This window comes from Phodopus roborovskii, unplaced genomic scaffold (genome assembly GCF_943737965.1).
Source record: "Phodopus roborovskii unplaced genomic scaffold, PHOROB, whole genome shotgun sequence".
Taxonomy (NCBI): domain Eukaryota; kingdom Metazoa; phylum Chordata; class Mammalia; order Rodentia; family Cricetidae; genus Phodopus; species Phodopus roborovskii.
The window spans coordinates 1,179,680-1,196,235 of NW_026126647.1; the positions used below are offsets into that span (position 1 = coordinate 1,179,680).

Below are 16,556 nucleotides of genomic sequence, written 5' to 3' on the forward strand. Positions count from 1 at the left end.
AGCAACAAATAGAAGCTCTGGTTGGTTCAATATCATCCACTGATATCTCTCTCTGTCTCTCTGCCTCTCTCTCCACCCCTCTGCTCTGTGTGTCTTTCTGTCCCTGTGTATGTATATGCACGCATTAGAGGTGATGGTAGATACTGGAAATTAGATCAAGTGTGAACTCTGCAAACCCCACAGGCAGTAGAGTTTGCCAAAAAGTGTATAAATGTTCCCGTACCCCTGTGTAGTGCATAAATGTTCCTGTGTGCTGGGAGTATGATGCTCCTCAACTCCATAGGGCAGAAGTTTCAGCTCTTAGGGCCCTTTTCGACCTTGCCTTATTCTGCACTGTCTGGCTGCTCACCCAGTAATTTCTCTCAGTTCCGTGAGCCAAGCAAACAAACTATTGAGTTCCAAGGAGGGTACCTTGAAGACCCCGATTTATGGCTGCTTGACTGCAAGTTCAGGGTTCAGGTGTGTAACCAGGATGTGAACTGGGGGCCACTCTTGTGGCTTTGGTCCTCAACTTGTGGCATCTGGTGCAGCTAGCACAGGAAGTTGGTTGGATTGTGTCACACCCAGCGGGTATACGGGAGTGGAGACCCGCTAGATTTATGTGAGACCTACACTATAGCTTCATAAGTGAGGTGCTCTGGGAGAGATGGCAGAGAAAGGGAAGCAACATGCTGCTTCTTAGTGGGGCTTGGAAGAGGAGGAGAGGCTCTACAAGTGGTGCACAGACGATGGTCGGCTGTCATAGGTGAGATCATATCATAGTGAGGCACTGGGCTCTGGAGCCGGTTGTTAGACGCTGGGTGGCCTTGAGTTCGCCACGAATCTCCCCCCAACCTCAGGTGGGGAAAGAGGAGTAACATCCAGCCTTATAGGGTTGTTCTGAAGGTGACTCCATACAAACACACATGATAAGCCTGGTGTGGTGGTTTGCATAGGAATGACCCCATGGGCCCGTGTATTTAAATGTGTGGTCCTTAGGGAGATGGGTTAAGGAGCCTTGTCGGAAGAAGTATGTCACCGTGGGGGTGGGCTTTGGGGTTTCAAGAGCTCAAGCCAGGCCCAATGTCTGCCTCCCTCTTCCTGCTGCCTGAGGATCCAGATGTAGAGCTCACAGCTCCTCCTGCACTGTGTCTGCCTGTGCGCTGCCATGCTCCCTGCCACACCCCTGGAACTGTACGCAAGCTCCATTAAATGCTTCCTTTTATAAGAGTTGCCCCTGGCCATGGTGTCTCTTCACAGCAGTGGAACACTGAGGCACCTGGCAGAGTGTGCTTGCATGGTGAGTTCTTGATATATGCTAGCTCTTGTCATGACCCTCAACTGCTGGGCGCTTAGTCTCTTAGACACCGAATAGACACAGGTGTTGATTCTTCTGCCACATCCACCCAGAAACCACATGGGCATCGGGGTGTGTCCCCCCCAACACAGGGTCTGTCTCCTTTTGGTAATCAATCAGCTTTACCTGGGAGAGGGCGGAAACTATGGAGGAGCCCTGAGGCATTCGGGAAAAGCCAAGCCTTGCAAACAACGGGGACATTTTAGGGGAAGCGGCGTGGGGAGAAGCTCAGGTAACAGTCATAAAGGCTACAAAAGTACAATGACACATGGCCACAGGCTTGGAATAAACAAAGCATGATTCCCAGAGTCCTGTAGTGACTGATGCAGACCAAAGTGTGTACCTGAAATTAACTTACCGAAGCTCTCATCCAGTCTAATCGATTGACTTTGGAGATGAGATTTTTCAGAGGTTGCATGGGCTCATAAGGGTAGTGATCTATCAGGTAGGACTGGAGGCCTTTCTGGGTGTTAAGGGGAGGGAGGGGGAGAGAAAGGGAGAGAGCCCATCCTCCACGAGCTGCTGTGTGAGGTCAGCATGAGGGCTGCCAGCCATGAGACAAGGACAGACTAGGTTAATCTCTCCACGCCTCCATTGGGAGCTATGGAAGAACACATGTGTGTTGTGTAAGGTACCCATTCGGTGGAATATTATTGTGTCAGCCCAAGCTGATTAATTCAGTATCCAAGCCAAAAGGAATCTTTGAGATGAGACACCCCACTCTCCCACTTAACTGTATAATTGTGTTTAATGGACCCAAGAAGGGAGCATGGTGAAAGGTCAAGAAAAAAAAATGTACTTCTAGGATGTTTCTAAATTACAGTAAAAATAATTTTGAATTGAAAATAATGAACACAGTTCAGAGGCCTGAGTATCTTCGGGGTGAAAGACGCTCTATCAATGGCCAGCACATGGAGGGAGACCTGTACTACCTGACCACCCGAGTCCTCAACTTGATACCAGGGATCCAAAGACAGTTTATAGTCCAGCAAGAGAGAAAAGTATAAAAATCGATGACTAGCCAGGTGTGGTGTGGCTCATGCCTGCAGCTCCAAGATGCCAGAGGCTGAGCAAGGAGGATCAGCCTTTGAGTTCGAGGCTAACCTGAGCTACACAGTTAAGTTCCAGGCTGACCTGGAGTGGGAGTCCATGTCTGTCTGTCTGTCTATATCTGCCTCTCTAATTTAGACACATGTGGAATGGGCTCCCAAAGTCCATTTGTACACTAGGAATAAATACTGATCCACCACCAGATGCCCCACAGACTGCTCACTCCTCCGAGCTAACACCACATTCAGGGAGTTTGGGTTGGTCCTATGCTGGTTTCCCAGCTGTCAGACTGGAGTCCACAAGCTTTTCCTTGTTTAGGTCAGCAGTTTCTGTGGATTTCTCCAGCCTGGTCTTGACCCCTTTGCTCATCACTCCTCCCTGTCTGCAACTGGATTCCAAGAGCCAAGCCATGACAGGGTTAGCTGATCCACTGTTCTGGGCATGAAGTGAGACAGAATATGGTTGTGGAAGCATGTGCCAAAAAGCATCCAGGATGCAGAGAGAGGAAGGTGGCACTGTAAAATAGAGTCTCCAAGGACATGCCCCTAGTGTCCTTCTTCCTCCTGCTAAGAGTTTCTTCCTAAAACATCCATACATCCCCTAATACCTCCACCCAGCTGGGTCGGTACCAAGCCTTCAGCACACAAGCCTGAGGAATTTGTTTCATATTCAAACTGTAATAGAAGGTGTAACCCGGGGCCTCGCCCCTCACACGACTGACACTAGTGTCATCTGAGGGCTGGGAATTGTGGGTAGCTTCTGATTCAGGGGTCACCGGTGAGGCCTAAATAAGCTGCGTTCTTGACAAATTCCTAGCAGGCTGAGGGCCCAGTCCTGGGATGACACTTAGAGCCAATACGCTGGGGGGGGGGTGTGAATGTCACTGGAGATGTCCCACCCTCCTTGGGCAAGCAGAACCCTCGCACTGTGAAGACTTGGTTGGTTTTCTATCCCATCACACACTTTTAAAATTCTCTTCCCAACAATAAAAGTAAATCATCATCATCATCATCTCAAGGAGCTGTGGAGAAGGGCTGTCAAGATGGCTGAGCAAGGAAGTGCATCCTTGCCAAGGCTTCAAGGCCTACCTAGATCAATCCTCACATAGTGCAAGAAGAGATCTGATTCCTACAAGATGTCTTTTGATTTCCACACAGCACAGGTGCGTGCGCGCATGCACGCACACACACACACAAACACACAATAAAATACGAATTAAAAAATGTTAAAACAAGAATAACAGTAAAAAAATAACCTTTAAATCACACAATTGAACTGAAATCTGAACGAGCCAGAAAGAAACAGACTTCGGGGCTTGCTCTGTCCGCTGGCTTCAGCGTTGCAGGAAACAAAAGACAATCTCCATCCCGAGTGACATAGAATGTAACGGAAAGTGTAGGGAACATACCACCCCACAGAGCATGAGATGGAAAATGCCAGCTTACCTGCCGGAGAGCTTGTCCATTAGGCCTCTCTGGGTGTTTAACTTCTCTTCCTGCAACAACAACAAAGCAGGAAACTGAGGTCAGGGAGGGTTACTTGTTGTCATTCTCACAGCGGGGCTGCCTGGGGAAGGTGACAGAAGACAGCATGGAGGGACACAGGGCAGTGACGTGGTTATGGGTTTCTGTCCTGGAACAGCCCGGGCAGGCAGGAGGTCTGAGGTTTGCTAGGCCTGACTTGGCAGCCCAGCTCCAGGCAGTTAGCAATCAATCAACAATTAACTAACATCTCAGTGTTCCCATTCATAAAATGCGATTGTAATGAGATTTAAATGGTATAACATGTAAACTGTTCATCGCAAGCTGGGCGTGGTGGACTTGTTAACACTATCTACTGCATCTGAAGGTCTGAACACTCGGTTTGCTACAGAATTCCGATGTTGAAACAATCCCCAGCATCAAAGGTGGGGCCTTTGGGAAGGGCAGGGATCATGAGGGCAGGGTCCTTACAAAGAGGCCCTAAGGGGGCTCCCTTGGCCCTTCACCAAGCAAGATCACAATGAAAAAGACAACTATCTAGGACGTAGGAATCTGGCAGAAACTGGTCTGCTAGGATCTTCATCTTAGACTTCCCAGTCTTCAGAACTGTGAGGGAGACATTTGTTGTTTATAAATCGCACAGTGTAGGGTGTTTTGTTACAGTAGCTTAAACATATTAACCTACTTGTGGATAGTGCTAATAAACACTGCTTAGCAATATGCCTCCAATCCGGTGGATATAGTTTCAAGGAAGGAAGGAAGAAAGAAGGGGAGGGAGGGAGGAAGAGAAGAAGGAAGGGACAACGGAGGAAGGAGAGACAGAGATGAAGTACATGAATTTTTTCCTTGGGGATGTAATCAAGCAATGCTTCAACTAGTAAAGGCATAATAACCACTCAATAAGTATGTAATTTAGAAAATACCTTTGCTTAAAAGGAAAATGATGTATAGAATTTAGAAGGTACAGAAAGGTTCAGATTGTCATTTCTCTATTTAGTAGAATATTTTACTATACACAGACACTTGTTTAAGGCATGCTTTTATTCTACTTCCAAGTAACTAATGAAATAACGACCTCCAACCTACCATATAACACCAAACGGTTACAGACATTCAGCGATCCGGTTTCATATTCTGTTAGCCATGTCTTTTCAGTTAGTATCTACTTTTAGTTCCCCAAACATTGAAAACATTAATTTAATATCCCTCATCCTATTGTTTTAATTTTTTGCTACATTACTAATTATTTATCATGAGCATTATGGGTACATATTAAGGACAGCACTAGTAAGCTGAAGTTCACGCGTTTGGGGAGCTACCCACCTACCCTAGGAGAGCGAGAAGGCAAGAAAGCTTACTCAAATGGTCCTTGGCGCATAAGTAACACTGGACAGGCTCAGCACCAAGAGTCTGCACCTCCACCTGGCAGTTCTGAGTCAGGCAGATGGGGAAAACTGGTGATGGCCAGTTATGACAGGAATGCCTTTAGGCACACTGAGGACGACAAAGAGGAAGCAGAGGGTGCTGTTTACTTAGCCAACAAAGAATTCTGAACTCCGGGCTTTGTGTCAGGGTGCCAGGAAGCTGTGGTAATAGTTGACCTGTAGACTGACAACCTCCTGTGAGGTGTATGTGTGTGTGTGTGTGTGGGGGTAAATGTTATTGATTCTTGATTTTTTTTTTTTTTTTTTTTTTTTTTGAGACAGGGGTTTTCTGTGTAGTCCTGGCTGTCCTTGAACTCACAGAGATCCACCTGCCTCTGGATTCTTGATTTTTTAAAGAGCACACTAGCGAGGAGGCTGCAGGGGCCACAGGTGTGCAACTTGGAGGTCTGCAACACTCCATGAAGAAAGACGGGACGAGGGGACGCACCTCTGCATGGATGGGCTGAAAAGTTTGGGGCCAAAGAGACAAAAGGGTCAATGGGGATGTTCGAGAGGGAGGCCCCAGCAAGGGTTCAGCGCAGAGGACCCCAGCCTTCTCTCCTGGTGTGGAGCCTCAGAGGAACAGATGATGCCGGGGTTTCGCTTTGAGAAAGATATCGAACTATCTGTGGGAGGGTACTCTTCAATGCCCACAGGTGTACAGTGAGACACTACTGTGTCAAGCAGGTGGCGCTAAAGACTAAAGACACGGAAGGTCAATAGGTCACTATTACAACCAGAGACAGATCTTTGTAGGAGATAGCTAGAAGCAGGCAGGCAGTTAGAGTGACAGGTGTGCGTCCATCTGAGTGAAGGACAGACCCTGGGGAGAGCCACACTGAAACCACAGGGGCTGGAGAGATGGCTCAGCAGTTGGAGTGATTGCTGTTCTTCCAGAAGAGCTGAGCTGGGTTCCCTGCTTCCACACTGGGCATCTCACTGTGGCCTGCAACTCCAGCTCTTGGTGGTCTGCCTGATGCCCTCTTCTGGCTTCTGTGGGCACCTCCACACACATGGCATAGACATCACACCACTCAGGAGAATAAGACATTTAAAAGATGAATTTAAGCCAAGACCCAAATACATGGGTGGTACCAGTCTTATGAAGCACAGCTCTTCTCATCAAGCCCCTCCTGGCAGGGAGTCTTGAGAGATTGGGTGCTGCCTGTCAAGTCATTATGGCCACCTCAGCTGTGCCTCTGAGGCCTCCAATATGCAACACCCATGGCTTTCCCCACTAATCTGTGAAACTCTATCTGGTTCTATTTCTAGTCAGTCTGATGTGTTTCAAAGGCTCCCAAGCCTTTACGAGTATTATTTCCTTCAGGGCTCCCTTGCCCATCAATACTCTGAAAAATTCCCTACAGATTATCGGCAAAGTGCTGTCAACCTTTCCAGAGCTGCACAGTCCAATAATGGTAGAGGTTGGCCACATGCAGTTATTTTAATTGAAACTACTGAGAATTAAACACAGTTAGATGCTTGCTTCCCCAGTGGCACCACATTGCATTGGCTTAAAAGCTGTGTGTGGGCAGATGCTAACATATCAGCCTTTGGGGACAGAGCACTTTGGACATTCCACTGGCTAGAGCTCTTTAGTGTCTCCCCTCCACCACCACATTTGAGAACATTAAACCCCTAGAGGCATCATGTCCCTTGTCTGCTGGTAAACAGTCTTGTACTGCTTGGTATTTCCCCAGCTACTGACCACGGAATAGATTCGGTACTCTGCTGTTCAGTTCTCAGGTGGAGCCATGCCTGATCTCAGAGGAGGTATTTTTCCCGACATCCTCGCTTTCGCCACGGATGTCAGGGGAAATGTGGCTAGTGGCTCAAATTTTGCACGTCTTTGAAGAGGCATTTTCATTTGGAAAGACTGGGCTTAGCCCTACATCCAGAAAGTTCTGAATTGGAGTCTTAGCTTTACTAGCTATGAGCCTGGAGAAGACCTCTCAACCGCTCTGTGCTTTTGCTTCTTTAGTTGAGGTGTGCAGGTCACGGGCAGCTCAGGACTGGCAGGTGGTAAGGTACAGACATGGCAGCTTCCATTCCTGTTGCTGCTCCTTGCTGGCATGCACTGAGGAGCCTGGTCTCCACAAGGCCCTCTTGTGGAAGAGGGGCCGGCCTCTTGACTGCTTCTGCTCATCACTACCCAATTTTCTAGCTTTTTCTTAAAGGGGTTGTCATTGCCAGAGAGCTCAAGTACCTGTCACAGGAAGGGGAATTTCTGCTTAACAAAGAGTGAAGGAGCTAGGGTTGTGGTGCATGCCTTTAATCCCAGCACCTGGGAGGTAGAGGCAGGCTGATCTCTGAGTTTGAGGCCAGCGAGTTCCAGGACAGTCGGGATTGTTATATAGAGAAACCCTGTCTCAAAACAAAAAACAAAAAAAGAGAAGGAAGAGGGTGAAGGAGGAGGAGCTAACACTTACTAGAGGCCCTGGACATGGCAGACTCATGCACAGGTAGTCTATAACCATTCAATGAAGCCTGGGGAGAGCAGAAGGACGTGAGGACAGTGAGTGCAGGAGGTTTGTGGGTGGTGAAAAGGACACTGGGTAGGATTCAGATTTGGAAGGTGGGCTCAGGTTAGATTAGGCAGGCCTTGAGTGCCAGGCCATGAAAGGACAGTCAGTAACTGGTGGCAGGCACCATGCTGGCTTCCCTGGTGGGCATGACAGAGGGGAATTGAGCCAGCCGCTGCTTAATTGTAAGTTGTTTTTTTTTTTTTTTTCCTCAGTTTGTATCACAAAGTGGATGGTCTTTTTCTATAACCTTCTGTTCTCTTCACCAGAGGGAAACCGATTTCTTTCCAAAAGGCATTAAATTCTGAACATGATAAGCCGCAGTTGGCACCGGCGCTTTTCCTTGTAATTGGCAAACACATTCGGGTTGGGTCTCTGCTTTCCTTTGATGGCCTCCCACCCCCAACCCTAAGCACCGGCCATAATCTGAAGGGAAAGAAAAGATCTCACGCAGGGCTCCCTTCTCCCAACAAGCTTTGCAAGCTTTGCAACATCTTCCTTGGATACGGTTCAGCTGGGGGCCTTCCTTGTATTCCAAGAGGAATTCCTAGTCCTCACAGAGGGGCCTTTGTTGTCCAGGGTTATGAGAAGCTAACCGCTTGCTTGGCACAAGGAAGTATCTTTTCGTTGTGTGAAGTCATGATCAAAGAGGACCGTGAGGGAAAGCAGCAGAACAGAGTGGTGATTTAGATCTACGGTTGCTACTGTGAAAAGAAGGGTCCTGTTCCTAGAGCATGGCCCAACCATCTGGACATGGAGACTGACTTCTACTCTGCTTATGGGTTTCACCTTTTAAGATGTATTCATTCTTAATTTGTGTGTGTGTGTGTGTGTGTGTGTGTGTGTGTGTGTGTGTGTGTGTGTGAGCATTTGCCTGCGCGTGTGTTTGCACACCATGTGCACGTGATGCAGCCGGAAAAAGCTAGGAGAGGAGTCAGATTCCCCTGGAACCGGAGCTATAGATGGTTCTTAGCAGCTCTGTGCACGAAAACCAAATCCTGGTCCTCTGCAAGGGCAGCAAGCACTCTTATCTCCTATGGATATTGGATATTAAAACTTAGTTCCTAGTATTTGTGTAATGGGTTTTCTGTATTTTGTCCCCCTGTGTCCATGTGTGTGGTGTGAGTGTATGTTTATGTATGCACATGGACAAATGTACATGAGTATATGCATGGATGTGGAGGGGAGAGGGTTTTTTGTTTGAGACAGGGTTTCTCTGTGTAGCTTTGTAGACCAGGCTGGCCTCAAACTCACAGAGGGCTGCCTGCCTCTGCCTCCTAAGGGCTGGGATTAAAGGCGTGCGCCACCCACCAACGCCCCCTTGCTGAGGCTGGAGGTTTATGTCTGGTCCTCTTCTACCATCCTCCACTTCTCTTTGAAGCAGGTCTCTTGCTGCTGAACTTCTAGATTGGCTAGGCTGGCCAATGCCAGAGCACCTGGGATTTTTGACTCCTCATTCTTTTGGCTTTCTCCAGTGACAAATATACATACATACATCTTTAAGTACAAAATCCTCTGTTTTGTTCACAGACATCTCAGATCTTGTCCAAAGACTCAAACACCTTGTTTGAGTTACATGGCAACATGCTGCTTCAAAAAAAAAAAAAAAGTATGCACGCATTCATAGATATAACCAACGTATATATAAAATAGACATATACACACATATACAAATACGCATAATAAGCACACAAAATTTGGGGAAAATCAGAAAAAAAAGGGCTAATCTTGTGTTATATGTGCTCCACTTTCTCCCCACGATGTTAGCTAATTTCTGTGAAGCTATGGGCAAATCCCTGGAGAGAACAAGTGTAGAGAAGAAGGCTATATTCTGGCTCACAGTTTCAGGGGCTTCAGTCTCTGGGTGGTTGCTCAGAGCCTCAAGTTGGTAGACACATAATGGTAGAGGCTGGTCTGCTCATAACAGACAGAGAGTGAGGAACTGACTAAGAATAACCTTCAAGGATCCTCCCCCGCGACCTGCTAGACCCTACCTCCTAAAATGTCCAGAATCTCTAAGACAGTACCACCAACAGGGGACCAAGAATTTAGCACACGAGCCTGTGAGGGGAAATGTCATATTCAAATCACAACATATGGCATGTTTTTACGTCCAATTGGAGGCGATTTTATTTAACATGTAAGCAACTTCATATCCTACCTCTGCCCCCATTCAACAGGGCACATTTGTCTTCTCCATGACAGTATATCATGCCTATAATGAGCATTTTAAGCAACTAAAAACTATTCCAAGGGTGACTCCCTCCCATCTAGTCCATTAACCATTTTTCTCTAGAACCTAACAGTTTTGAAACTTTTCATGTTTTGGTAAATTTCTTACACCTTTCTATCAATGCTATATGTGTTTGATGTGTGCTGGTTCTCCACCCCCCCCCAATATAAACCATGAAAGTAGAAGAACAATTTAGAAACAAGATTCCTGGGAATGGGAGAGGGACAAGGAAGGGTAAGGCTGATTGTTTGTAAATATGATCAAAGTATGTTATGTATTTGTATGAAAGTACCATAATAGAACCCACTACATGTAATTAATATATGCTAACAAAACATTAAAATTTTTCCATTTTTGTTAGGATCAACTATTTCGTCTTAGATGCCATGTAGGGGGAGCATATAAACAAACAAATAAAAATCCCACATTGCACTCCCCTCCAACAACAAAATCCCAAGAGAGCAAAACTTTGCTAAAGTTGCCTTTTGGCATCCTTTATGATGAGTCAGATTTAAAACAGCCACCCTGATGAAAAGCCTGCCATAATCTGAATATTTAAAATCTGAAAGAAAAAACAAAACAAAACAAAACTCCTGCCTGCTTACCAGTAGGAAAATGTGCACTGTAAGAATTCTCCGTCTGGCAAGCTAGCTATTTTTCTAAGGGAATCGAGAGCTTTGTGTGCAAGGTTTGTCTCCATTAGAAGTCTGTTCATCCTTGAGTCAAATACAACTTGCTCAGGTATTATTTTTATCCCTTCCCCTTACGAATTCAATTCCCATGAAAGGAAAGCAATTTCCCAGAAAATATTGCACAAATTCCTGGCTGTTTATCTCTCCACCTCTCTCCTCCCCTCTCCTCTCTTATTTCCTCTCCCCTTCCACACCCACCCACCCGCTTCCATTTGCAAATACTATATTTTCATAAGTACAAACTGGGAAATTCTTAAAACTCTGCCGGTGGTCAAAGAACATTTGCTTATTTATGTGGGAAACTCATCCAACATCTCCACCTTCTGCGGTGTGGAATGTGATGCGGAAACAGTTTGTGGGAACCGTTCAAAATGAATTCAAGTAGACAAATAACTCAGCAAATATAAAAAATAAGCATGGCAACCTACATATCACAAGGGCACCTCCGGAAGGTGGCTCAGGGTGGAAGCAAACCAAATCTAGGTAGGAACTGATAAGGTAAACACAGGGGTAGCTAAAATTACTACATTTTAATCCTTTATGTTTTCTTAGCAGAGCACACTAATTTGTGAAGTGTGTCCGTTTACTGTTCTTCATGGGAAAATCCTATTCTTTAAGCCATCCATGCCTGGAAATGGACTCTCTAATCTTCACGTTAGGGGTGCCCGTGCACATTGCAGCAAAACACAAGACTTCCTTGCACCTGCTTTTGGGTTGTCTGTAGATGTCTTATTAATAGAGGAAACATACAGAAAATCCCATTCCAGTCTCAGCCAACATGTACACATATTTTAAAACCATGTTGCTAATTCAACTGTATTCAAAGTGATGCTGTTGGAAAGGTTTTCACTCTGTGGTTCAGGCAGGTACAAAATTTGCAAAGCAATTCTACCTTACAGGCAGCGGTGTGATGGCAAATGTTTAACAACGGGTTTGACAGAAAAACAAAGATATTGGCTATAGATAAGAAGCGTGAAGCAGGCACACAGATATAAACACTCCTCTACAAAATGAACGGGGGCCTGGTGAGATGCACAGGGAAAGTGCACTTGCTATGCAAATATGAAAACCTGAGTCTAGACCCCCAACACATACATATAAAGCCTGGCATGGCCAAGTATGTATCCCCTAGCATGAACACATGCATACAAACACACAAATGGATTTACTCTTCATAGGATGATTGGAAGGGATCTTGTCACACTCTTTTCTGTGCACAGTCAACTCTATGGCTACAACGGATAGAACAGATGTCGTTCTGATATCAATGCAGGCTGGTGTTTTCATTTAACAGCTTAGAATAAGGAGAAAGAACAGCCACATGTGGAGCTTCACTTCTGTGTTGACATCGCGAGCAAATCTTTGCTAAGTCAGGTCATTTTTCTTGTGTGTGTGTGTGTGTGTGTGTGTGTGTGCGTCTTTTTCCCACATGATGGCAATAGGTTCGATCTGCTTTCAAGTTTAATTTAAAATAATGTTTTCTTCATTGCATTCCTAATCACAGACAAGCAACAACAACAACAACAAAAAGAAATCAAGTCCTAATTCACAGTGCTTGCCAATTTTCATGGCTTAAATATTCCTGGGGTGGCTGATTCAAAGCTTATCATGCTGAGGCCCCTGAACAACAGAGCAACCCCTCTGGAAGACTGCCCCCAACAGGCTCAACAGACACAAAACCCCTTGGTAGAAATGTTAAAACATTTCAGGAACAATGAGGTTTTGGTGTTTATTAACTTTATTTATTTTAATATAATTCATTTAATTCTATTTTTAAATCATTCCATTGTAAATGTTATTAAAATCTCAACAAGTTCTTGAGATTCCAGAACCCCACAGCCAGTCCTGGCTAGCTCTGGCACAAGCTTTCTGGGTTTCCTTCTTTAAGGGCAAAATCACTTTCCAGGCAATTTTCCCTCAGCCACAGGCCACTAACCTCCAACAGTCACCTTAAGGCCCAACTTCCCCTGCTGTGAGTTAATCAGTCTCGAGAGGGTAGGATGTTCCCAGGAGAAGGTCAACAGTTTAGTGAAAATCATGTGGAGAAACCAACTCTAGGTCATGTGACCTTGAGGAAGGGCTCAGTAGCCTTTCCTGGAGACTGGAGAATAGAGAGAATAGAGTTCCTGGACAGCCACAGGATGTGGGGTGATGTGTGCAAAGATGATGAAATACTGCCTTGGATGTACCCCATGCTCAGTAACTGAGCACTCAGCACTGAGAGCTCGTAAAAGAAATATAGCATCCCAATGCTGGCCACACGTGACTCAGCTGGGGAGCCACAGCGTCTCCTGAAAAGAGACACGGTATTCAGATGTGTTTCACCGACTGATGTGTCTGAGGAATGCCTGAGGCATGGCATGCTCACACCTGGTTCACATGGCCACTGATTTCATCTCTTTCTTTCCCCGGAAGCAAGCGTACATAGGTGAGGCGCAGTACAGACCCTAACAGTGACTTCCTAGGATCAGTATTTTATGTAGGAACAGAGGGTGTTCATTAGACGCTGGAAGTTGATAAGACTCAGCTGCAGGATTGGAGAGACGGCTTAGAGGTTCCCAGCACTTTCTGGAATATCCTCTCGTGACCACATGGTGAACATACATACACCCAGGCCCACAGGAATACACATGGTTTTATTTATTTATTTATTTATTTATTTATTTTACAGCAAAAGAAGATTCAGTTGCTTTCTGTGTAGTCAGCACAGACAGCAGAATCCAAATTAGATTTTAACAACAGCAAGAACAATGGCAACAAAACCCAGAAAAACAAAACTAAAGGGTTTCTGAAACTTTCAAAAGTATCTTGTGCTACATATACCATTAATATGGAGATTTTTATTTTTATTTTTTTTTGGATCCTTTCTTATTTCAATTTTTTTGTTTTTGTAGTACAGATTTAAGGGACAAAGGAAATGTGAAAATCAAACAAGCAAGCTTACAAGTCAGGGAAATAGCTACCTGCTAGGCTTGCTATGTCAAGAAATGTGGGGTAAAGTCCCAATGGGCCTGTACATCCATTCTTTCGCCTTTAAATCAACTCGAGGTTAAGTGGAGATTATAGACAAAACACCAAGGATGAAGAGGCCAGCCTCTCCTGCTGCCTCATGCACTTGAAGCAATGACGTGATTCCATTTCTCTTTTCTAGAACACAGTCTAAGAATAAATCACAAACAAGACCAGACCGTGGTGGCGCATGCCCTTAATCCCAGCCCTTAGGAGGCAGAGGCAGGTGGTTGTCTCTGAGTTTGAGGCCAGCCTTGTCTACAGAGCTACACAGACAAACCCTGTCTCAAAAAACAAACAAACAAAAAAACAACAATCAAAAAAAACCCAAACAAACACAATAGCCCACCTACGATTGTTATCAACCAAACTAAAGCTCGAGGAAATGAGAGATTCTAAGTCCTCTTTTGTCCTTTGTTATATATACATTTGTAGATTTTAATCTGGGATGTCTAGAATTCGCTGATAAGCCAGACAGCTTCAACAAATTGTAGATACTCCAAGCACAGAAGGAATGAAAGAGCCAGCAGGAATATATCTATTTATTTGAACAAAGTAAGTAAATAAAATAAGTTTATTTATTATATGTACGACATCAACAATAGACTAATCATATTGTTAGGAACGAAATGCAAAGGAAGAAAATTGTGTATCTTTCACAGCTAGGAATATTAAAAAATGGTTCGTGGACAGAATTTACCCATCTAGATCTAAAATGTTTCCACAACACATGATCGGAGTCAGTTCACTACTGTGCTTGGAGTCAGTTCACTACTGTGCTTGCAGTGAGCGTTGCAGAGTTTAGCTCAAAAGCATGTGTGTATGGACACAAAGTGCTGTAAAATTTAGCTCCAGTCAAATTTAGAGATATAATCCTAGCTCTTTTATCATATGTATGTATGTATGTATGTGTATATATATATATATATATATATCAAGCTGATTTTTTTGTGGGTAGAAAACATTGTAAATTGAAAAACAAAATGTGACAAAATAGTGAAGTTGTCAAAGTTACAACTCTCATAAACACTGAACTAGATTGCCTAAATTGAGTTTTTAAAAACATAGTGACAAAACATGCTCATTCATATATGTGTGTGTGTGTGTGTGTGCACTGTGCCACGGTGGGCATATCAAGTTCAAAGGGCCCCTCGCGGTTGGGCCTTGTCATTTGCTGTGGAAGTGCGTAAGTGCGTATGTCACGTGAGTTGGCCTGTGAGCTTCTGGGGATTGACTGTCCGATGTCTGGCCTCCCCTTCCCATGCTGGGATTACAGACACAGGCTACTGCTACTTTGCCTGGTTCTGGGGATTCAAATTCAGGTGCTCACATTTACTAGGAAGCACTTTATCTGCTTATCCATCTCTCCAGTCCATAGGCTTTTAGCCTTATAGTAAATGTTTAACCAAATATTTTAGAAGGTATTGTTGCAGATTTTAATGATTGAGAAGGGGTTAATGAACACCAATCCCAAATTTAATTTGAACACCAACTTGGTGATAACTAAACAGGAACAACATGGCACCCTATTCTCTTCAAAGCGAATCAGTGTCCCACTCAGGTCCCAGCCTGTAAACCATCTGAGCTCATTCACAGGCCTCCTTTGTTTATCCTATAATTACATGGCCGTATGGTGTATGTAACAATATGGGGTTTTCTTTATTAAACCTCAGGGATGGTAAGAAATATACATCTCAAATAGTGTCTCGTCAAGGTGGTCACACTAGAAGGGGTTGATTAAATGATAGTTCAGAGATCCACTGACCAAGTTCTGAAAGAATGAATGGCAGAAATGGCTTTCCACTTACGAAATTAAAGTGCTTCTAATCAGGAAGTTCAGTTTAGGAAGCAGATGCCACTTGCGGGATGCAGGGATGCAAGTGGCTTTCTAAGAAAACGGATTAAGAATCCTGTAGAGCCACACCAGGACCCATAGATGTGAGCTGGAAGTATCATTCCTGGTCCTGTGACCTGCCAGTAGATGACAGGGTCTGGTCTCAAATGCTGCATGCAGAAGAGGGTCATGGCATCTCTGGAACAGTGTCAGGCTGACTTAAACAGAGACAGGGAGTGGCCCACATCGTCATCTGTGGATTTAATTAAGTGGAAACCAAAGTCTAACTGTGTTTGGTCATTCTTGGCTCCCTCTAACAAGCACTCACATTGCCTTTACACTGTAGAAGGTATTACAAGGGATCTAGAGATGATGGCTTAGCATACGGAAAGATGCTCATCCGTTACATGCAAATGCCATTTTATGTAAAGGACTTAAACGCCACTTTCTTTTGGTATGCAGGAGGCTTATAACACCAGTCCTGTGCACATACTAAGGATGACTGCATCAAAGATGTGAGACTTCTGGTTTACTCAACAAAGTTAAGTGTCAACAGCTGCAATAGCTATTCAATCAAGGCCAAGGTTGTCGTAAACACTCTTTAGAGAACTTAAAAATTCAAATGTAGCTGCAGCCATGAGGATGCTGAGGCCAGTGAGAGGCAGTCATATTCCAGGAGAGAGAGCCCCGGTTGGGGTGTGGTGGAAGCCCATCTCAGAGCCGTTTTCCTTATGCCTATTTTCAATCTGTGTTGCCAACAAGCAAGTGTAAGCCCTCGGCTTGGTTGTGTAAACTGGAAGTCTCAAATCTCTATTATTCTCAGTTGTTTCTGAATTCAAATCTAAATGTGGGATTAGATTCATTTGGGAGTCATTTTCAGATGAAAGTGAACTTTCAACAAACAAAACGGTGATTATGAAACCTTTATTTCTTATATAAAACGCATGCAGCATTGTATTTTTATGCCCATGATTT

At 44.7% G+C, this 16,556-nt stretch overlaps 1 protein-coding gene across 1 annotated transcript in view; it reads right to left on the minus strand.

The window, feature by feature from the left end:
• The window catches only part of CUNH4orf19 (chromosome unknown C4orf19 homolog), a 71,233-nt gene that overhangs the window by 15,011 nt on the left and 39,666 nt on the right, over positions 1-16,556 (minus strand). Inside the window, exon 2 of the mRNA XM_051174020.1 lies at positions 3,832-3,881. The gene's annotated coding sequence lies outside the window, so the exon portion shown is untranslated. The remainder of the gene's footprint in view (positions 1-3,831; positions 3,882-16,556) is intronic.